Source organism: Dermacentor albipictus, chromosome 1 (assembly GCF_038994185.2).
Source record: "Dermacentor albipictus isolate Rhodes 1998 colony chromosome 1, USDA_Dalb.pri_finalv2, whole genome shotgun sequence".
Lineage (NCBI taxonomy): Eukaryota > Metazoa > Arthropoda > Arachnida > Ixodida > Ixodidae > Dermacentor > Dermacentor albipictus.
This window is the reverse complement of record NC_091821.1, coordinates 79,088,841-79,112,334: the sequence shown is the minus strand read 5'-3', so window position 1 is coordinate 79,112,334 and position 23,494 is coordinate 79,088,841. Positions and strand designations below refer to the sequence as shown.

At 48.3% G+C, this 23,494-nt stretch overlaps 1 protein-coding gene and 1 pseudogene across 1 annotated transcript in view; both read left to right on the top strand.

The window, feature by feature from the left end:
- LOC135915082 (carboxypeptidase D-like) overlaps positions 1 to 23,494 on the top strand; it is an 85,082-nt gene that overhangs the window by 28,953 nt on the left and 32,635 nt on the right. The window lies entirely within an intron of this gene.
- LOC135915081 (probable ATP-dependent RNA helicase DDX43 pseudogene) lies at positions 20,608 to 22,801 on the top strand (annotated as a pseudogene).

Genomic DNA, 23,494 nt, shown 5'->3' with positions numbered 1-23,494 from the left:
GAATCGATGAGAAAACTAGCCTTCACACGCCAGGAGATGCCGATAACTATCGCCATCCAAAAGGAGTGAAAAAATTTACAATTACACTTTGTGAAGATGGAATGGCAGCGAAAGCTGACGACAGTCAAAGCTTTCAAACAAAAAGCAATGTGCTTCACCTCCGCCTCGAGTTGGCCTGAAGATAGTGCAATATCGGGCCGACCCGCGGCGGAGGTGAAGCAGGCGTTAAGCGCTCCCCATACGTGGACCGATCCCGAAGATTCTGAAGGGCGCGTTACAGGTTCCCGAGCTAACGGGGGTATGGGCCATTCAGCTTGGACCCAGAATCAGCTCACATGATTTTTTCTGTTGACGACCTCCGAAAAAATACGGAAGGTTAGTCAAATACAGCCCTCGCTGTAGAATGCAGCAAAATGTTGATCGCCGAATAGATTGATTTGTCAGCGCTTTAGGAATGTGTGTGAAGAGTGGTGGCGTGGGCGGGGAGGAGAGGGTATGCCACCTAATTTGGGGGGGGGGGCGGAGGTGCGGGCCACCTCTGGGTACGTGCCTGCTGAACCGCCTATTGCATGCCTGCCAATCCTCCCGAATTATTCATAAACTTTACGAATGTGGTCTCGATTCTTAACTTAACGGACGTTACGTCAAACTTTACGAAAAATAAATCATCTGCTTGCCAAAAAGATTCGCTCATCACTCTCTGAACTTTCTGTTGGAAGTTTTTTGGAAGTTTGCTTCGAGTAAGTTCATGAAGCACGCGAAATCGGCGGCAACTATTTTGCTGGTAAAGCCACAGTGATAAAAAGAAATGTGCGGCTTGACAGTCTCCATTGTTCTAAGTTGGCTGCTGGTTGTGTGATGCGTCTAAGGGTAAATATTGTTAATGAAGTGCCTATGTATCCCTCAAAATACGTGTAATCAGGCAAGCCTTAAAAAAAAAAGAAAGAAAAAAGCGTTGTGCAACTACTTCCCTCCCTGTCGTGTCCAAGGATCTTACGAATGTTTAAGTTTACAGGTTGGCAGGATGCCCTAACAGAGAGCTTTAGGGTAGGGGACGCAAGCCGCGCCCACGCGCTGGAGGGCGCCAATCGCCGGGTGTGCAAAAGAACCCAAAGTGAGCAGAAAAGAAAGCGAAGGACCCACACTGGAGCTTACGTCCCACAACGCTTGGGTGCGGCTTGGGTCCCCTAATCTAAAGCTCTCTATTGTGCTCGCAGCGACCAGTGACGGTGGGAGCGCCACACGTGTTCGTACCAAGCATTCTTGGCGAGTTCAACACGCTCTGATGTAACGACTACGTTTATACCAACGCGAGGAATGACACCGCGGTTCAAGACATCGCATGTCACGACCTCAACGGCGGCAGAACTAACGGCCCTGCGTCGTGCACTGGAGTTCATTGATTCTGAAAGACCTAGCATATGGGCTGTGTTCTGTGATTCAAAACCGGCATTACAGTGCACGCAGTCAGTTCTCCGACGCGGATGTCATGACCAATTGACATACGAAATCGTGGAACTTTACCATCACGTCCATCAAAAAGGTCACGAGGTCGTTTTTCAATGGGTACCTGGCCATTGTGGAATCAGTGGCAATGATTCCGCCGATAACGCTGCTCGCACAGCACATCAAGAAGAGCACAGCGTTCCAATTCCGCTTTCGAGGACAGACGGCGCAAGGCAGCTTCGACACCTGGCACGCAGTCTCTCACTGACCGAGTGTAACTCGCCAAACTTACGACTTACACGACTGCATCGATTAAACCCCTCCCTGCAACTCCGACCTCCACTTGGACTTCCTCGACGTGAAGCTACGCTTCTCTGTCGCCTTTGGTTAGGAGTTGCATTCACAAAGGCACACTCTACATTAATTGAGTGACTGACAGTGCAGCATGGGAGGTGTGCGGCACCGAAGAAAATATCGACCACCTGCTGTGCCACTGTCCACGATATGTCCCAGAAAGACAAGAACTTGCCAAAGCTCTCCAAAAACTGGACAATCGGCCGCTTTCTGTGCAGGTGCTGCTGGAACACCGCCCCCATCGCTCGTCGGCCCGGTGAAGGCGCTTTTGTGCTTCTTAAGGACGACGGGCTTGTGCGACCATCTGTGACTATTAATGCAATTTCTATAAGACCACGCGCGTCAGCGAACTCACCGCAATTTTCTTGTTTCCTTCCCTCCTCTCTCTCCCTGTCATCTTTGTTTTCTCCTTTCCCATTCCCCCGGTGTAGGGTAGCCAACCGGACGTTATTCTGGTTAACCTCCCTGCCTTCTGCTTTTCTCTTTCCCTCCTCACTACGTGATCGCGGGTATATCTCGAAGATGTCTAAAATTGCACGCCGATCCCGAAGACCACTGTGCCCCTGGGGCCACTGGGCACGTGGCGCTCTTCAACGAACCTCTTTGACGCCAACCTGAGTATGTGCCATTGAGTATGCGCTGCTATTTCATGAACCTGTGGAGACAGGGATGTCAGTTAAACCAAGCGCTCCGCAGGGATTTATGTTCTGTCGGTCGCCGCCGTTACAAGTGTCGTCGGGGTGGAGGCCGGGGCTTGTTGGTGAGTCGACCTAGCGGCAGAAAAGGCACGGCAAAGAGCGCGCGGCCACTGCTGCCGCGTTGCTCGTGCTGGTGTGTAGCCGCCATAGTGTAGCACACGAGCGAATCTCAGCCGCGCTGAGTCCACAGGTGGTAGGGCCCGATCGACGCAAGATCTTCATGGCGCTGCAGCGGAACACATTGACAGTTGGCGTTAATAGTGGCGTGTTGCGTGCGAGGCGTGTCACTGTGGGGTTCAGCTCACGAGGCTCAGGAAAGTCGGGAGGCGCAGGATGATGCAAAGGGCTAGAGTGCAGTTTTAGCTGCCTGTCGTTTTCGAAAGCGTTGTCAGGGAAAGAGTGGAAGCTGTAGCAAAGCCGGATGGAGGACTGCAGGCTGGTGCGGAACACCGTTATTGAAGTGACGGACCGCGAGGAGTAATTGCCGTTGAAGGAGGACTCGACGCGGCTGGCTCTGCCGCAGACAAGTGCGTGGAGTCCTGGCTTCACGGCTGCGAGAATGTGACATTAAGTCGGGCCAACACGAACGTCCCGAGTGCGTCATAAGCCTGTGGTCCCGGAGGCGGGATATCACGGCGAAGAGCAAGAGAAAGCGTAGCTACCGTGATGTGGCACCGATCTTGCTGCGACGTGATGCCACGGAGGATAGATAGACAGACAGACAGATAGATAGATAGATAGATAGATAGATAGATAGATAGATAGATAGATAGATAGATAGATAGATAGATAGATAGATAGATAGATAGAGAGAGAGAGAGAGAGAGAGAGAGAGAGAGAGAGAGAGAGAGAGATGAAACTTTAATGTCCACTGGTGTGGGCTCCAAGCCCGGGCCAGGCGCGGCCCCACTGCACTTAGAGGTCCGCTAGTCCATGTCGATGCAGCACATCTGCAGCCCGCGTGGTGGCGGTCCTCTGCCAGTGCAGGTCCGTCGCGTGCAGTGTGGCCTCCCAGGTGGAGAGCTCCGAGCCCGGCGGGGGAGGATTAGCCGGGCACTCCATAATGATGTGTGTTAGGGTAGCGGTGGGGTGGGAGCACAAGCAGCAAGTTGGGATGAAGGTACCCGGGTGGATGCGGGATTGCAGATAGGGGGTGGTGAGTGTTCGTGTCTGCAGGCGGCGTCACAGGATGTGGTGGTGGTGGGTAAGGGATGGGTGGGGTGGGGGTAGAGCTAGCGTTCGGACCTATAGGCCTGCGTCAGCTCGCTGAAGGTATGCATGCGCTCTCTCGGAGGTGAAATCCTTCCTTCAGCGTGAGAAGCTAGTTGGTCGGGCTTCCGGGCCAGAAATCTGCGAATGACGGTGGCTCGAGGATGCTGCTCGTCACTGTGCCTTCGGGCAGGAGCACCATGCTGTGGCCGTCCACAGTCACCAATTTGAAGAAGGCCAGGTTGGTTAGACCGTCTCCATATATTCAGGGGTTCCGAGACGGGGCATGCATAGCTCCCAACTCTCCCGATAGCTCCGGGAGACTCTTGAATTCCGACCAATCTCCCGATTGCACAGGTACGGCTATAAATCTCAAAAAAAAAAAAACTGCCTAGACCCCAGTGCAAGAAAAAGAAATAATAATAAAACGCATCATGTGCAACACAGCCGCAGCGTAATTTTCATTATGCGCTAGGTCAGATTTAAATCCCAGACATTCTTGCGTGGGCAGTGCAGGCATAGCTCAGTTCGCTTCATAGAGCTCACTGTAGCTTCAGATTCAAACATCCGTTGAGGACAGCGCATGTGACGCAAGGGTCTAATATGCCAAAAGAGCTTCTGGAAAAGTACGTGCTTAGACCTGCTGTACATTCTTGTTTTGTCGCGTAGTTTCGAACTTGAAAAGAGGACAGATGAGAGACAGTGAAGCACCACACTTCACTGTCTCACCGCTGTACTTTTTCTCTCGTTCTTACTCACGCACCAAAACGAGAATGTACAGCAGGTCTAATATGCGTTGTAAAAATAAAAAAAAAATAAATTATGGGGTTTTACGTGCGAAAACCACTTTCTGATTATGAGGCACGCCGTAGTGGAGGACTCCGGAAATTTCGACCACCTGGGGTTCTTTAACGTGCACCTAAATCTAAGTACACGGGTGTTTTCGCATTTCGCCCCCATCGAAATGCGGCCGCCGTGGCCGGGATTCGTTCCCGCGACCTCGTGCTCAGCAGCCTAACACCATAGCCACTGAGCAACCACGGCGGGTAATATGCGGAGCTGTTTCTCAGAGCTGTTTCTCAAGTTGCGGCCCAGGGAAAAAAGAGCGATTTTTATTTTTCGCACAGCTAGGCTATTGATTAATTTGAATGATTCCTCCGTGACAATTGCAGCCGCGTTACGGTACATTTAAAAAGCTGCGACATTTAAACGACCGTAAAATGCATGTTATTTTTATTGTTATCTCGAAGATTACTAACCGAAATACCATTATCGTCTAACTGGGCAAAATAGCCGCTCTGTGGTAGTGGGAAGCTTGTACCACTTTATTTCTTAGAGTACGCCACATGCGTTTATAGATTTGCAAAAGAGGATGAAGGCGAAAGCCTGCGCGCTCACGAGACATCCATTAATATTACTTGGCATTCTCGTTCGAATGCGTTGACACTTCCGATTGCACGGTGGCTTTGGCCCGATCTTTGATCGTCTTTGCTCATGTCATTTCTTGAACCGTTTGCTCTAATGCTTCATAGTGGCGAATGAAATGCAATGTTTAACGTAAAAGGCAGCCACACGGCTGCTAATTTCTTTTTGGGAAACACCTTCAGCTGTCAAAAACCTCTGGACACTACGCTGTTCAACTTTTTGAGCGTCCATTATGTCACGTAACCATGTTCAACCCAGTGTATGAGAGCGTTAAATAACATTTATTTTCACAGAAATGCAGCAATAAGAAACACAGTGTGCGTGGGGTGATCGCATTACCACGTTCAGAGACCTCACCCAACACTAGGCTCGAAACACGCACATTCCCGCCACCGCACAATAAATTGAACAGGAACGAGGCCGTAACTTTACGCTTGCTCCAGACACACACCTACCCTATAGCCCCGCCATCTTACACCACTGCTACCCGCGTTTATATCCAACAGACATGTGTAAAACTTGCGGACAGAGAGCAACGCTGCGACACATGCTCTGGGAATGTGCCGGCAACAACGGTAATCAAACCAGCTTCGCGACGCGTCCATAATCGCGTCCGTTGCCAGAGTACGGGAAGGCTCGAGCTCGCTTCTTCCCGACGCCGCCCCGGATGCGGGAGCCGCCGGGGACCTTATCCGTTGGCGTCGCCGCCGCTGGGAGGCGGCTCTCAAAAGTTCAGAGCTGGCAGACCAGCTGTGGGCCGTCCGGCAAGCCGCAGATGCCGCCCGAGTCCAAGGACTTCGAGCCGCCACCTGAGGCCACCACAACAATAACTACCGGACTAGTCTTTAATAAAGTTTCTTCTTCTTCACACCTGCGTGTCACTTTTGTAAATGAGATGCCTGTGTGCTACGCGTATGCCTCACAGATAACGAACCGAACCATTACTGCGCGGGGTGGGTTGGCTCACTTTCATTTGGCTTGCCCTGGTACATTAAATATAAGAATATACAATGGAATACACAAATACGAAGCTACAGCTTGATAAAGGGCAAAAAAAGGTGTCACTGGAAAGAAAGTTCACTGCACGTATACACAAAATCTCGCGACAAGATATTTATATATACGTGTAGTCTCCAATAAATATACGTATGTAAGAAAAAGTCACTGTATATAATGCGTCAAACAAGGCAAATAAACATGTTGCGCAATCACAGATTCACAGAATCCTAGATTCTGCCCCCATTCCATCCACTCCCCCCGATGTATCGCGCGGGACGGAAGGCGGCGCGCTTGCTCCCCGCTTTTCTCCTTTGCGCGCACAAGACAGTCACCATCGTCGGCTCACCCATACAGCATGCGGCGCGCGGTCATGATGTTAGCGCCCTTGGACTGACGGCGACGGCAGGAATGCGCCTGGAATGTCCATATAACTGCTATCGCAATAATATAATAAGGGTATCCGGCAACTGAAGCGTCCCGTGCCCCATTACTTTCCGCAAAAAAGTAACAAAATAGAACTTTCACCATGCGACGATTCGCTGCGCCGCAACAATGTATTTTTTTTCCTTCTGTGGGGCTAATAGTTTTACGTTATAGAGTCAAAATCCAACTTTCACCATGCGACAATTCGCTGCGCCACAACAATGTCTTTGTGTGCGTGTGGGGGGCGGTGGGTGGCACCGAAATGAAAAAAATGCGTAGCAAGGTATGTTGGCCACAATCGAATGCCTACTTTTGGCACCTAATGTGGCTACCGAAGGACAATCAAAGAAAACATGAGACGTTTGGTCCACTGAGAGCCATACGCATACTGCTCGGTATCCTACACCGGCGAGATAAGACTTTCCGGACAGGTTGCGCTCAAGCGAAAGCGGTGCGATCCGTCGAGTCCCCAATGTGATGGCGGCGAGCGGCCATTGTTTCTTTTTCTCGTCTGCTAGCCAGAAAGCGTCCAAAACTCTGCCAGGCGAAAATCCACTCGGCCAGAGCAAACCGAACGCACACCGAAGTGCGCCGCGTGGTGGTCGGGGCAACACAAGAAAAACATATGTGCTCTGGCTGGCTCTGGCAGCCCGCGGGTAGGGTAGCGAGAACAAAAAGAAAATTGAAGAGGCTCAATGTGTCCTCGAGAATAAACGTAATAAGAACGTATAGTTACCTTGGCTGGCTTTAGTGTCTTGACATGGGTGTTTTGGCGTAGGTGAAAAAAGATGTTTTTTTATGTGACATGACGGCACAAATGAACCACCACAACGCTTCGTCTCATCGGACCTCGCTGCGTGCTTTGTCAACTTGTCTGCTAGTGTGTTGATTTGGCTTGTCTCGTTGTATGTTCCGATGTAAGACTTTAGAAAAGTCAGTAGACCTTTGGCGTCAAATGTTTATAACAACATTAAACCCACCAAGTTCCACAATTGAATAAAAAATGGCTGTGGCTTAGCTAAGGTTAAGCCCAGGATGCGAAGCATACTAGCAGGCACGTACCCAGGGGGGGACCCGGGGGGGCCCGGGCCCCCCCCCGAAATCAAGTGGCATACCCCCCCCCCCCCCCCCCACTCCCCACCCACGCCAACACTCCTCACACATTCCTAAAGCGCCGCCAGATGAATGTTGAGACTTGGCAGCTGTTCATCGGTCAGCATTATGCTGCCTTTTTCACTCCTTTTAAATGGCGGTAGTTATCGGCATTTCTTGTAATGTGAAGGACAGTTTACTCATAGATTTCGCACCCGCGCGATTAAGTCGAGATGCGCTCAGTTGTCACCATCTATTCAACCGTCATGCGCATAGCTGTTGCTTTTGTTAGTTCAACCTTCTTTGTTTAGGCTGATCCTGGGACCAGGAGAGGGATGCGGCTGTTACCAGGGGCGTAGCCAGGGGGGGGGCTTATGGGGCTTCAGCCCCCCCCGAAATTTTTTCGTGCTGTCCATGCACCGCCGACCAAAGCGACCCCCGGCGCCGGAAATCACTCTGGATTTTGTCTAGAATGTCTTTTTGGCGCTCGAAAAGACATTTAACCGCGAAGATTGCGAACTCGGGCTGGATTTCGTGGCAACGCCCATACACCGGCAGTCACATAACGCCAACCAGTCCCATCCGAGCACAATGTTTCAAGGGCGCTTTGATGGTGAGCGGGCTCGCCGCGGCATCTCACTGAGGCCACGGAATCTATGGAGCGCATGGATATCAATTGCGAAACTTTATGGGTATAAATCTCATAAGCTCTTGATGTGAAACGTGCATTGACATTTCCAAAGTTGTGCTTTAAATTTTCAATTGCGGAACTTTGTGGGTTTAATGTTATAAACATTTGACGCCAAAGGTCCATTGACTCTTCTAAAGTTTTACATCGGAACATACAACGAGACAAGCCAAATCAACACACAAGCAGACGAGTTGACAAAGCACGCAGCGAGGTCCAATGAGACGATGCGTTGGGGTGGTTCATTTGTGCCGTCATGTCGCATAAAAAAATATCAACACTTTTATAACCTACGCCAGAACAACCATGTCAAGACACTAAAGCCAGCCAAAGTAACTACGTTCCTATTTATTTTTTCTACTTTGACTTTTATTCGCCGAGAACACATTGAGCCTTTTCAATTTTTTTGTTCTTGCTACCCTACCCACGGGCTGCCAGCAGGGGCGTAGCCAGGGGGGGGGGCTTATGGGGCTTCAGCCCCCCCCGAAATTTTTTCGTGCTGTCCATGCACCGCCGACCAAAGCGACCCCCGGCGCCGGAAATCACTCTGGATTTTGTCTAGAATGTCTTTTTGGCGCTCGAAAAGACATTTAACCGCGAAGATTGCGAACTCGGGCTGGATTTCGTGGCAACGCCCATACACCGGCAGTCACATAACGCCAACCAGTCCCATCCGAGCACAATGTTTCAAGGGCGCTTTGATGGTGAGCGGGCTCGCCGCGGCATCTCACTGAGGCCACGGAATCTATGGAGCGCATGGATATCAATTGCGAAACTTTATGGGTATAAATCTCATAAGCTCTTGATGTGAAACGTGCATTGACATTTCCAAAGTTGTGCTTTAAATTTTCAATTGCGGAACTTTGTGGGTTTAATGTTATAAACATTTGACGCCAAAGGTCCATTGACTCTTCTAAAGTTTTACATCGGAACATACAACGAGACAAGCCAAATCAACACACAAGCAGACGAGTTGACAAAGCACGCAGCGAGGTCCAATGAGACGATGCGTTGGGGTGGTTCATTTGTGCCGTCATGTCGCATAAAAAAATATCAACACTTTTATAACCTACGCCAGAACAACCATGTCAAGACACTAAAGCCAGCCAAAGTAACTACGTTCCTATTTATTTTTTCTACTTTGACTTTTATTCGCCGAGAACACATTGAGCCTTTTCAATTTTTTTGTTCTTGCTACCCTACCCACGGGCTGCCAGAGCGAGCCAGAGCGCATATGTTTTTCTCGTATGGCCCCGACCACCGCGCGGTGCACTTCGGTGGGCGTTCGGTTTGCTCTGGCCGAGTGGATTTTCACCTGACAGAGTTTTGGAAGTTTTCTGGCTAGCAGACGAGAAAAAAAAAGGTCGCTCGCCGCCATCACTGTGGGGACTCGAAGGATTGCACCGCGTTCCCTGAGCGGAACCTTTCCGGAAAGTCTTGTTTCGCCGGCGTAGGATGCTGAGCAATATGCGTGTGGTTCTCAGTGGGCCAATCGTCTCATGTTTTCTTCGGTATTAATTCTGTAGCCCCATTAGGTGCCCGATGTAGGCATTCGATTCTGGCCAACATACTTTCCTATGCGTTTTTTTTTTTGCATTTCGGTGCCTCCGCCCCACAGAAAAAAAATTCATTGTTGCGGCGCAACGAATTGTCGCATGGTGAAAGTTCGATTTTGATACTTCTTTTGCGGAAAGTAATGGGCGACGGGACGCTTGAGTTGCCGGATACGTTTATTGTATTATTGCGAAAGCAATTATATGGACTCTCCAGGCGCGTTCCTGCCGTCGCCGTCGCCCTCATGTTTCGTATAACGTCCAAGGGTGATAAAATCGTGACCACGCGCTGCATGCTGTATGTGCGAGTGAAAGCGTAGGGGGGGAGGTGGAATGGGTGAGCCGACGATGGTGGCTCAGTCTTGTGTGCGCAAAGGAGAAAAGCGGGGAGCAAGCGCGCCGCCTTCCGTCGCGCGCAATACATCGGGGGGAGTCGATGGAATGGGGGCGGAATCTAGGATTCTGTGAATCTATGATTGTGCAACATGTTTATTTGCCTTGTTTGACGCATTACATACAGTTACTTTTTCTTACATACATAGACTCATTGGAGACTTTTACGTATACTTAAATATCTTGTTGCGATGTTTTGTGTATACATGCAGTGAACTATGTTTCCAGTGACACTTTTTTGTCCTTTATCAAGCCGTATTTTCACATTTGTATATACCATTGTATCTTTGCATTTCTAATGTACGAGGGCGAGTCAAATGAAAGTGCGCCTACCCTAACCGCGCAATAATGATTCGGTTCATTATCTGCGAGGCATGCGCGTAGGAGAACGGCATGTCTCATTTACAGAAGTGACACGCAGGTGTGAAGATAAATGTTCTTTAATGCTCTCATACACTGGGTTGAATATGGTTGCGTCACATAATGGACACTTCAAAAGTTGAACAGCTCGGTGTCGCGAAGTTTTTGACAGCTAAAGGTGTTTCCGAAACAGAAATCAATCGCCGTATGGCTGCCGTTTACGTTGAACACGGCATTTCATTGACAACTGTAAAGCCTTGGAGCAAACGGTTTAAAGGACGTTGTAAAGACATTCCAAGACCGGGCCAAAACCATCGTACAATCACCCCCCACACAATTTCAAAGGTTCATGAGCTGATGAAACAAGAACGGAGGATAAGCATCGATGAACTGGCAGACCGTCTGAACATCAGTCACGGTTCGGTTCACGCCTTAATTCATGAGCTTCTCGGTTATCGGCTCTTTGGTGCGCTATGGATCCCCAAGATCATAGCGAGAAGACGGAGAAGTTTCGCGCTGCCTTGACTCATCTGATCGGGTATCACAATGAGGATGACGACTTCAAGTTTGCAATTGTTATCGGGGACGAATTTTGGTGCCACTACTACGAGCCTGAAACACGACGGCAAAGCTTACAGTGGAAACATTCGAATTTACCACGCCCAAAGAACGCAAAGGCCATCATTTCCGCTGGAAAGGTGTTGTTGACTTTTCTTTCGGTCGTCAGGGTCCATTACTGATAGAATTTGCTAAATCTTGAGAGGCTATCAATTGTTTCCGATATTGTGAAACGCCAGAACGGCAGTGTGTCGCAATCAAGAACGAACAACGTGGAAAATTGACGAATGGGGTCATCTTGTTCCACGACAATGCCTGTCCCCACGTCGCTTATGAGGTTAATACAAAACTGGCAAAGTTCAAGTGAGAAACGCTGCAGCATCCGCCATACAGCTCAGACCTGTCACCTTGCGACTTCTACATTTTGAGGCAACCGAAAAAACAGCTCAAGGGAACCAGATACAGACTTTTTGAAGCAGCAACCCAAGGAGTTTTATAAGACGGGAATCACGCGACTCGTTAGTCAATGGGACAAATGTCTAAATTCTCATGAAGACTACTTTTAAAAGAAGTGCCCCATTGTTGGCTCACATTCATTTGACTTGCCCTCGTATATCTTGCAGAATTCCTGCTTTTTATACGTGCCCTCTATTGCGACTGATTTCGGTGCAATTACAATACACGACCGGTGACAGCTGCTTCTGCGTAATACATTAAAACAAATTACAGCGTCATTGAGATTTTTCACTGGCCATTGCATATATACAAGAATGTAAGCACGGTTCTTGAATGACAAAGTTTCATTAACACATTTGTCCTCAACTTGTTCAGTTCGTTGCCTTTTAATTTTTCATATCAGTGGCATGCACTGCTTTCCTGGTTTCGAACTGATATATTTCTAAAGTTCGTGTGATATTTTCTTTACTTAAATAGACAAAAATATGGAAGCATTGATATCAGTTATTTTGGGCAATATTTTTGGCACATACGAGTATATTCTTTTATGAAAAAATACATATTTTATTGTTTTGTCTGCGCGTAGCGTTCAAGAATTCGTTTGCAGCATCTTTGGCAATGACAATGCAGTTATTATTCATGGATTTGATCCCTTGACAAATTGTTTAAGAGGAAGCTTTAGCTCGGGCCCAATCCGACGCGGCCTATTCAAATACTTGTAAAACGCAGAAACCCTTTTCTTAGATAATCCTGCTAATCGCTTTTATTAAAATTCGTTGCATTTGAGAGAGAAAGTTAAATCCTAGTTCTGTTGGAAACACAACTTCGATTTAGGGCCTGAATGTTGTTTAAAATATTTTGAAAAATTCGAAAGTTTGAAAATATAGAAGCATGACGTTTACAAACTAATAGCTATGCATGAATTACAGACATTGTGGTTCTGTAAACGGCATCTATTATAACAGTCAAAGCAGACAAGTTTGCTATGTCAATTTGTATCTTACGTGAATTGGTTACGTTGTGTACAAGGGTTCTGCACAAGCCGTATTTCCACAATACTAAATTTTTCTTTGAGATTCATGTGTAACATATCCATTTTGTCCGCTGTAGATGTACTATTACATGCAATTCACAGAATTGTGATATCATTTTTCATTGTTGAGTCACGGAGTTTTAAACTTGATAGTTTCGTTTTCTGAAAATTTTCGATTTGGCCAATTTTTAATAAATAATTGACCACCTAAATAAAAAAATTTGAAACCAGTAGTCACTAGAATTAAACTTTTTCTTTTAAATGCAACAACAAAATTTCTGGCTACGCCATATATATATATATATATATATATATATATATATATATATATATATATATATATATATATATATATATATATATATATATATATTTGTACACACACACACACACACACACACACACACACACACACACACACACACACACACACACACACACACACACACATGGGGCCAGTGGCGCAGCCCCCCCCGAACAAAATTTCTGGCTACGCCACTGGCTGTTACTTAGCTGGTCTGTACTCTCATGGAACGAGTTGCGGCCGGAGAAAACACCAATTGCGTTTAACTTTTCCCTTTGCTTCATTATTTCCTTGAGTTACGGCTCGCCGCGACGCTGGCAGATGCCCGGAACCATATACACATGATATGGGTTATATAAGGTGGGAAATAAAATGATGTGAAAGAGCGTCCATCATGAAACCCTGCAATAACCCTTAGGCCCATAAGCAAGATGACTGTGGCCAGTTACCTCGTCTGTTTTTCCTTAATTGTATAGCACTTTTCGTGCAAAATTGGAAACCGGAAACAAAAATCGCAAGCAGTTGAGAAATTAAGCGATCTACTAAGGGAGAGAGCCAACGCAACAACCAAAGTGCAAGCAAAAGGGAATAATAAAAATGTTAACCGTTGTTTATGAGAATATTTATGGATCAACATCTTTTCATTTAAAAAGGAAGTAGGGAAAACGCCGCCGGAAGTGGAGAATAATTACTTGCTTTGAATGACTCTTCAACAGTTATCGGTCGAACCGCCTCACGTAGCCACTTCTCTGCTGTGCTTATGTGGGTGTTTTTCTAACCTTTCTCGGTGAGCGCAGTACGTCTAGAATCGCAGAGTCCTGCGCTCTACGCGGTTGTATGGGACTGGCGGCCGCACAGCGTTACGCAATTCGCGAAACTGTCAAAACTGATCCACAAGGCGAAAATAACTGATATTCGAAACTATAACATGTGAAAGACTGAAGAAGCCGTAAAAAAATGAACGCAGCCTGAAATCAGTAAAGAAGAAACCTGGCATAGGACAAACCATGATGTATGCACTAAAAGATAAGAAGGATAATATCATAAGCAATCTCGAAGATGCAGTAAAAGCAGCAAAAAAATTCTAAGCTGACCTGTATACAGTACCCAGAGGAGTCATGATACCTCACTTAGAAACAGTAATGAACAGGATACAGAAACTCTCCTATAACTAGCGATGAGGTCAGAAGGGCGCTGCAAGACATGAAACGATGAAGAGCGGGAGGAGATGGTGGAATGACAGTCCATTTAATCAAAGATGGAGGAGACATAATGCTTAGAAAACTGGCGGCTCCTTATACGAAGTGTATATAGACTGCAAGAGTCCCAGAAAACTGGAAGAATGCAGACTATATACTAATCCACAAAAAAGGAGACGCTAAAGAATTGAAAAATAATAGGACCATTAGCTTGCTCCCAGGATTATATAAGATATTTACCAAAATAATCTCCAATAGAATAAGGGCAACACTGGATTTTGTCAACCAAGGGAACAGGCTGGCTTCAGGAAGAGATACCTCACAATGGATCACATCCATGTCATCAATCACGTTATCGCGAAATCTGCAGAGTATTACGGAGATAGATTACGAAAATGCATTTGATTCAGTAGAGATACCAGCAGTCTAGAAGTACTACGTAATCAAGGACTACAGAACGCTTACGTAAAAAGCTTGAAAAATATTGCTACATGCGTGTGGTATTTGTTTGTTTGAACGAGGTGCGTGTGTTCGCCATCACTCCAGAATAGAGGAGGAAGAACGAACTGGGCTCGCGCTGTGAATCTAACCGGTCAGCGCTGCAACCGTTGTTGTAACTATAATCTGTAAATAGTTTCCCGGCTTACTGGCTCGTCCTTCGCGTAAGAATATATACAGAGGCTCTACAACTACCTTAATTCTACACAAGAAAAGCAGGGATGAGATACCTATAGGGAAATGGGTCAGACAGGGAGACACAATTTCTCCAAAGCTATTCACTGCGTACTTAGAAGAAGTCAAGCTATTAAACTGAGAAGGCTTAGGAGTAAAGATCGACGGCAAATATCTCAGCAACCTTCAGTTTGCCGATGACATTGTTCTATTCAACAACAATGCAGACGAGTTACAACAAATGATTGGAGACCTTAACAGAGAGAGTGTAAGAGTGGGGTTGAATATTAATATGCAGAAGATGACGATAATGATAAATAGCCGGGCAAAGGAACAAGAGATCAGGATCGCCAGTCGGCCACTAGAGACTGTGAAGGAGTACGTTTACCTAGGTCAATTAATCACAGGGAACCCTGATCATGAAAAGAAAATTCAAAGAAGAATAAAAATAGGTTGCATCGCATACGGCAGACATTGCCAGCTCCTGACTGGAAGCTTACCATTATTATTGAAACGTAAGGTGTGCAATCAGTGCATTTTGCCAGTGCTGACATATGGGGCAGAGACTTGAGAATGAGTTAAGGACCGCGCAAAGAGCGATCAAACGAAGATTGCTAGGCATAACGTTAAGAGAGAGAAAGAGAGCGGTTTGGATCAGAGAGCGAACGGGTATAGATGATATCCTAATTGACATCAAGAGGACAAAATGTAGCTGGGCAGGTCATGTAATGCGCCGGCTAGATAACCGTTGGACCATTAGGGTTACAGAATGGATACCAAGAGAAGGAAAACGCAATCGAGGACGACAAAACATTAAGTAGAGCGATGAAATTAGGAAATTCGCGGGCGCTAGTGGGAATCGGTTGGCGCAGGACAGGGGTAAATGGAGATCGCAGGGAGAGGCCTTCGTCCTGCAATGGACATAAAACATGATGATGATGATAATGATGATGATGATGGTGGTGGTGGAGGTGGTGGGCCCCCCCCGAAAAAAAATCCTGGGTACGTGCCTGCATACTAGCCTTTATTTTAGTTGTTGAACCACTGTTTAGCCTGGTGAACTGCTGTTGCTTGGCTATATTTGGTTCGGCTAGACGAAGAAACAACCCATGCGTTACTCTGCTTCGCCTTCAAGAGTGGAACGCGACAGCGTTCCCGTCGACCCGCCAAGGGGTGTAAGACAATGGGCTACGGCGCAGCGACTACGCGCCCCGCATTGGACGCGGTGAGCGTCGAGCAACGCAGCGTTCGGCGCGGCAACGAAATGTGCGCCTGAGCAAGCGACGCACGCCTCAGCCTTAGAAACAGCTCGTTTCTAAGGCAACACCGCATTCACTAGAGGCGCTTTTGTACCGCTTTGAAGCATCGTACTCGTGGCTCAGTGGTAGCGTCTCCGTCTCACACTCCGGAGACCCTAATTCGATTCCCACCCAGCCCATCTTGCAAGAGTTGAGCCAAAGCCACCTAGAAACAAGCGCAGCTGCATATATACCGCCGCGACGCCGCGAGCGACGGCGCGAGTTGGAGCCCCGTTTCTCCTCTGTCGTGACGTCACGGTGTCACGTGGTATGGCGTGGGGTCAAAGGTCATTGAAGGCGACACCGCCGCGCCTGAGGAGCTGGGTTGAGCACTCGTAATATGCTTCGCATAAAATCTAAAGCACCGCTTTGTAAATGTCAATGCACCTTTCACATCAAGAGTTAATAAGATTTATACACACAAAGTTTCGGAATTGACATCCATGCGCTCCATGGATTCCGTGGCCTCAGCGAGATGCCGCGGCGAGCCCGCTCGCCATGCATCAAAACGCCCTTGAAACTTTGTGCTCAGATGGGGCTGCTTGTGTTATGCGACTCCCGGTGCATGGGCGTTGCCGCGAAATCCAGCACGAGTTCGCAATGAAATGTCTTTTCGAGCGTGAAAAAGACATTCTAGACAAAATCCAGAATGATTTCCGGCGCCGGAGGTTGCTTTGGTCGGCGGTGCATGGACAGCACGAAAAAACATAAGCCCCCCCTGGCTACGCCCCTGATTCACTCGGGTGGTACGTACGCAATGGCCCCTACTTATTTTGAGGGCGTATTTATTTGGAAAGTCTGCCAATGGAAAAGGTACAAGTGGCATTTTGAAGCCATTCTGACAGGAAACATTTACTTATGGCGCATGTATTTATTCTGTGATTTCCCGCCATCTTTGCGAGTTCGAACTTGAGATAAATGTATGACCTTCAGCCAAACGAGGCGTTATGGCGGTGTCAAGGGAAAATCCACAGAAAATGAATCTTTCTTTTCCCTGGCGTTTCCTATCGCAAATTTTGTAAAGTACCTACCATACAGGGATTAACTGCCATAAACCCGCCACGCACTGATATATTGGTGAGGTTTGTGGGCGTCTTGCGCTGGAGTTTGAGGTATAGTAGCGGCGCCTGGTGGCGGCGCGGGAAACATCTAGGTCGTACCAGCTTGGGTCGTATTGAACCCTGGCTGTGGCGAAGCACGTTTCTAGGCCGAGTTTTGCGTCGATTCGCACTTTTTTCTGCCATGTTGCGAGTGCGAAAAGGCTCGTCACTTCTCACAGACCACGCCGACCACGCTGCGAGCTCGCCGCAGCTTATAGTTTAACGAAAACGGACTCTCCGTGTGCCGTGGGACGTAATGCTAGGAGCAAAAGGAATCGGTGACGCCGATCCGGAGAGACCTAGCCCCGCCTCGAAAAGGCGTCACCGTCATTATTTCTGCGTCGTGGGCTGCCATGAACAAGAAGGCCTGAATCCCAACATCAGATTCTACCGTTTTCTTTCAAGACCTCACGAAGTGGAGCGTCGGGCGCGCTGCATAGCTGCAGTTCGTCGCGCTGAGTAAGCGAAACTTCGCGCCATGTTGACTGCTTCGCCTGTCTTGAAGCTTGCTTGATTATCTGCGTTCTAAAGTTCGGTCTTTTGCACCTACAGCCCCGACAGCAGACCGACACAGCAGCAGGCATGGCTGGTAATTCACAATTCGAGACCCGGCCACAGCGACAATTAACAATTCGATCGATGCGAAGTGGTGAAGTGACCAGGTGTGTGCAAATGAGCACAAATGGTCGGGCTCATTTGATGACAATTCACTACTCCACTACGAGCAGCACAGGTTAAGAGAGTTAAATGCGCTCATCCTTGATCTCAAGCCAACACGTTGAGGCAGCGCAGCAAGGCAGTATTGATTGCAGCACATCGATGCTCGAGCGCTGTCATTAAAACCTACATCAAGCGAGCAGCGCACGAGCTCGCGCTGCAGCGCGATTCGCACGTACTACGTGCGAGCTCCTATGCATTGCATCAGTTATTACCAGTTACTAAAAGGGACAGATGGCCGCTACTACAACGCAGGCATAACTACTTGTTTAGCGGCATGCAGTCAACAAAGATTGGAAGAGGCCCGCCGTTTCGCGGCATGTCGAAAGACCGCTGCCGTCGCGGCGCGTACGATCGTGCGCTCGAGCAGTTCGTACATCGCGGCGCGTACCGTCGTGTGCTCGAGCAGTTCCGTACACATGATGCCTGCTTATCGCTGCTGTGGGTTCATTTATAGCAAGCATTTCCACGCGTTTGTGCGCCTGAATTTAGCAGCTAGCGTGCAAACCTTACCTGAAGTTTCACTTCGTACGCGACTCGCTTCACTTGCGATTGACACGGTGCTAAAACTTCGCCGCCTAATTCTTGAACGGCGTACACGTATTCGACACTGCATAATTTCTTGCCTTTACGATGCGGGCCCCTGAAAAAATCTTCGGCGCCCGATATTCGCTGCAGGCCGTGAAACAACACAACCGAAAGTGGCGGGTACATATTGTAAACGTGCTTTCCGAAGCACACGACCGAGCTTGGTACGACCCATTTTAGTACAGAGGGCGCTTTTTAGCACCTTTTTCGCAGAGCCCCCTGGGCAATGCAAGAGCCCCATAACGTCACAAAGCAACGCAGGGAATACCCCACGAAACACGCAAGCAGCTATTTGATGTCTAAAAGATGTATTGAACTGCTAATTCAAAAGTCTAGTAGCTGTCTTGATCAATACATTTTGTAGCCATGGACGTCTAGAAGTACTGTCAGCGTCAAATGAAACTTGAACAGCGGAGCGCGTGGCCCAAGTATAAGTGAAGATATTGGCGGCGAGGAGTTACGGAGTCGCCATCTATCGGAAGCGCCTCGCTGGCGTAGTATGAGGGATCACGTGGCGCGCTCCTCATAGGTTTTGCTGTCAGCGCTCACTGAAAACACCACGCGCGAGCTCTCCCGGACATTTCTGTAAGTATTTTAGAAGCGAGAGAAGTTTTTTACTGTCTAAATAATAATCTTGGGCAAACTGAAAGCACACAATCGTTTACAGACGCTTTCTCTTTACCGAATACGTACAGTGAACGCCACTGCGCGCTGTCGCCGCGACGAAGTATCCCGAACCAGCTTCTTGCGTGAAAGGTGGGTAAACGCTGAGAGCAAACTATGTGAAATATATTCTTATAGGGTTTGTATAACTAAATGGAGCGTAATAGAACGAAGCCTGAATGCAGCGATCGCGCAGATTCGCAGCGACCGACTGCGCGTCTGCATGCTTGTCCGCGCACTGTTTCGCTTTCTCCGCGCGCGCGTTTTCGCACCGTGCCATGAGCTTTAGGCCGCAGAATTTGAGCATTCGACAGTATACAAGCAACCATTGTTGCGTGGGCGCTATCAGAGCTGTTCAAAAATAATTTCATTGTAGAGACTTCGATGCCAACAGGGACTGTGATGTGCCGTCGCGACGATTCAATATTTTTTTCTTCTAAATTCTTTGAACTTTCAATATTATTTCTAGAGTTGCGTCGCACTGTATGTTTATTGGTGTTCTCAGCGTGCAATTTCCCGCTGTTCCTTTTTTGTAATCCAGTGCATTAATTCGAATAACATAAACATGACCATATGCCATGCTTTTTTTAAATGTGCTTCTTACCGCTGTCTTTCCACTCCACTGAACTTGCCAGTATCTATAGCATCGACAAGTTCATAGACCAAACCATCATGACATTAGTCGAGCAGCGGACTGGGGCGAGCGTCTCAGTGCGAGTTTTCAGAACATCGCAGACCGGGCGCCGTAGCAGAAATATTCCTCGTGTCTGTGCTTGCTGCATACCCGAGTTGTAGCCGATGACTGTTTGCCGGTTTTATGTTTCGCGAGCCAAGCTTCACGCAGCTTCTTGTCCTGCGGCTACGTGTGAATAAGGCTGACACCGGCCTCCGTTACGTGCGTCCGTCCCTGCGGCACCGAGCAGTAGCCTAGCATGTTGCGCGCCTTCAAAGGCAGCCACTACCTATTGTAGTGCTTGCAAGCGTGTAAAGGAGACACTCGAAGGGGGAAATTTTCGCCACTAAATGAGGGCCGCAGCGTACGAGGGAATTTAAACTCGTTTTCAGCTCGCTTCGGCGCTCCCGAAGCAGCCGACGCGGCCGCTATGTCCACGTGATCCCTCCTAGCACGTCACGCCGACGGTGGCGCTAGCTTTTCCAGTGGTGGAGCTCGAGGCCAATAGTATGCGCCGTCCAGCCATCACCGTTGACAGGCGCGCACATCCGGTTTGGCCGCACTGCGCGATCCCCCTCTAGCGAGATAATTTCGTTTCTGTTCTGGTTCTTACATTTGAAAGGGAGAAAATGAAAATGAAGCTAAAATATTGCAGTTCACGGCGAGTCTTGTCACACAGATCTCCGAAGCCACAAGTGCTGCCGGCGCGAACACCGGTGCACGTGGTGCAGTTTGCACCGTCATCGCAAGGTAGATTCGTCCGCGCGGACATAACGCATATCACGGACAATATAGCACAAAATCGCCTGTTGCAAATAACATTTCTTGTCATTAAACATATCGCACCCAAAGACAATTATTGTGCGTGATATGCGTTATGTCCAGAGGGCTCAAACATCTTCTTTCTCTCCGCCTGTAGCGCGAGCTCGCACGCACGTGCTGCCATCGAATGTGGCTGCCAGGCATCGGCCAGCAAGAATTAAGCCTGTGGTGACAGGCGGTGCAGTCGTCATTCGGCCCATCGATCGGCCATGGCGTCCGGTAGTAGTGAAGAACTTAGCTACGTCTGGGAGGAGAATGTGTTTCCCGACGATCCACCTCCCGTCCCGAACTACCGCTTCGCCAGACCACGCCACCGACACAATTTTACAAGAGAAGATACAGAAGAAATGATTGTATCAAGGGATTACGCAGGGATAATCATCGGAAGAGATGGCAACACGGTCCGGAAGATCGAGGATGACACACGTGCGTACATCACGGTCCTACGTGATCTTGGTAACGTAGCCACCGTGGAGATTGCGGCAAGAGAAGAAGCACGCCGGAAAGCACGGCAACGCATTGAAAAACTTACACAGCCACTGAAGCTTGAAACGTGCTTCGTGAAAAAAGAACCTGACGTGGAAGAAAAAGTACGACCTCTGATAAACTGGGCCGAACTGCTCGCGAAAAGTGATGAAGCAGAACGGACGCGCTGGGCCAACTTTCCACCAGTAAGGAAAGATTTCTACACCGAGCATCCCAATGTTGCGCGCATGACTGCAGAAGACGTAGAAAAATTGAGGGCAGACTATGATATAGTTGTCAAGTATCTCGGAGCGCAGGCGTGTCCACCCATAACAACCAAGCCAGTAGAATCATTTGAACAGGCATTTTCAAAGCATCCAGAAATTTTGGGGGAAATCTACAAGAACAAATTCCCGAAGCCGACTCCAATTCAGAGACAAGCCTGGCCACTTCTTCTGCAAGGTCAGGACCTGATTGGTATTGCACAGACCGGCACAGGCAAGACATTGGCATTTCTCTTACCTGCATTGGTGCACGTCGACAACCAGGATCTTCCAAGGGAGAAGAGGAAAGGGCCAACCTGTCTCATCTTGGCCCCAACACGCGAACTCGCCCTGCAAATAGAGCGAGAAACAAAGAAATACAACTACCGAGGCATAAAGTCAGTGTGCGTTTATGGAGGTGGCAATCGGCGGGAGCAGATCGCAGCTGTAAAACAAGGTGTGGAGATAGTAATCGCGACTCCTGGCCGGCTAAACGACTTAGCCATGAACAAGTACATCGACCTGAAATATGTGACCTTTCTCGTCATGGATGAAGCCGACCGCATGCTGGACATGGGCTTTGAGTTGGAAATAAAGAAGATTATGTTGGACATCAGGCCAGACCACCAAACCATAATGACAAGTGCCACGTGGCCAGAGGACGTGCATCGTCTGTCTGAAAAGTACACGAGCAACCCATTCCAAGTGTTTATTGGTTCACTGGACTTGCATGCAGTTCACACAGTGACGCAAACCATCATTCTTTGTGAAGAGATTGAGAAAAGACAGCACCTTTTCACTTTCCTCAGCTCCATGCAGCCTCAAGACAAGGTTATCATTTTTCTAAGCACTAAAGCAATGGTTGACCGCCTCACAGGCGAACTTGTGTTGTCTGGAACAGCTTGCGACTCTATACATGGAGATCGTGAACAAGGAGATAGAGAAAGAGCCCTCAATGATCTAACAAGCGGGAAGGTGCAAGTTTTGATCGCTACAGATGTTGCAGCCCGACGTTTGGACATCAAGGACGTGACTCACATCTTCAACTTTGATTTTCCCCGCAACATTGAAGACTATGTTCACCGTGTAGGAAGGACTGGCCGTGCTGGTCGTTTCGGAGAGGCAGTCACCTTGGTGACTCGCGAGAACTGGATGCACGCCCCCGAACTCATTCGAATATTAGAAGAGGCAAATCAGGTTGTGCTGAAGGCACTTTATGATATGGCTGACAGGTTCAAGAACAGGCGATCTAGAAGACAGAACTGCCAGCAGTCCCCCCCCCAAAAAATGAGTCAAGGCAGTGGCAAGTGGCAACGCTGCCAGTGCTAATAAAGCTTTTTTTTTTTTGTGTGTGTGTGTGTTGTTGCCTCGCTCAACAACAGTTGTCTAGGTGGTGTTACCTAACTGCGCCTGCCACGAACCGCACTTGGGCCAGCGGTTGGAAACACCCTTGGCCCGCCACGGCGACAGTGCTGCGCACGCGATCCACTCTGGGCCCATTGGCCGGCCGCGCGAGTGGGCTCGGGGATATCGTCCGTATCCAGTAGTAGGCCAGCGATAGTGGTTCTAGCTGATATAGCTGGACGAGACCTGCGATGGGATCGCTGCGCCGTGCGCATGCCACTGATTCTCGTTTAAATGATTCACAGTTTTGCTATGCTTTTAAGCTCGCCAAATTAGCTGATGCGTTGCTCGGTGCATCTGACTGAAGAGCAATCGACTGCCTGTAAATGTGTGGTGTTCTCAGGCCGATATACAGATTTTAACCTAGCAGATGGCATTCAAGCGTGAAGAATTAACTGCTCTTTGTGCAGTGTATTCAGCTGGCGAGCATTTCGCCACAGCTTTTCACTCTGAAATGTAGCCCTGTTTTGACTTTTATGAGCACGAGACAAGCTATGCTTTCTTTCACCATTTCACAGCAGACTCATTTGGCACACCATTGTTTTAACAGTTTGTGGCCCGCCTAAAGGTCTCACTTGATCATACCTTAATAATTAAACCTGATAAAAGACATCAGAAGCAATAACCAACACACTTGGA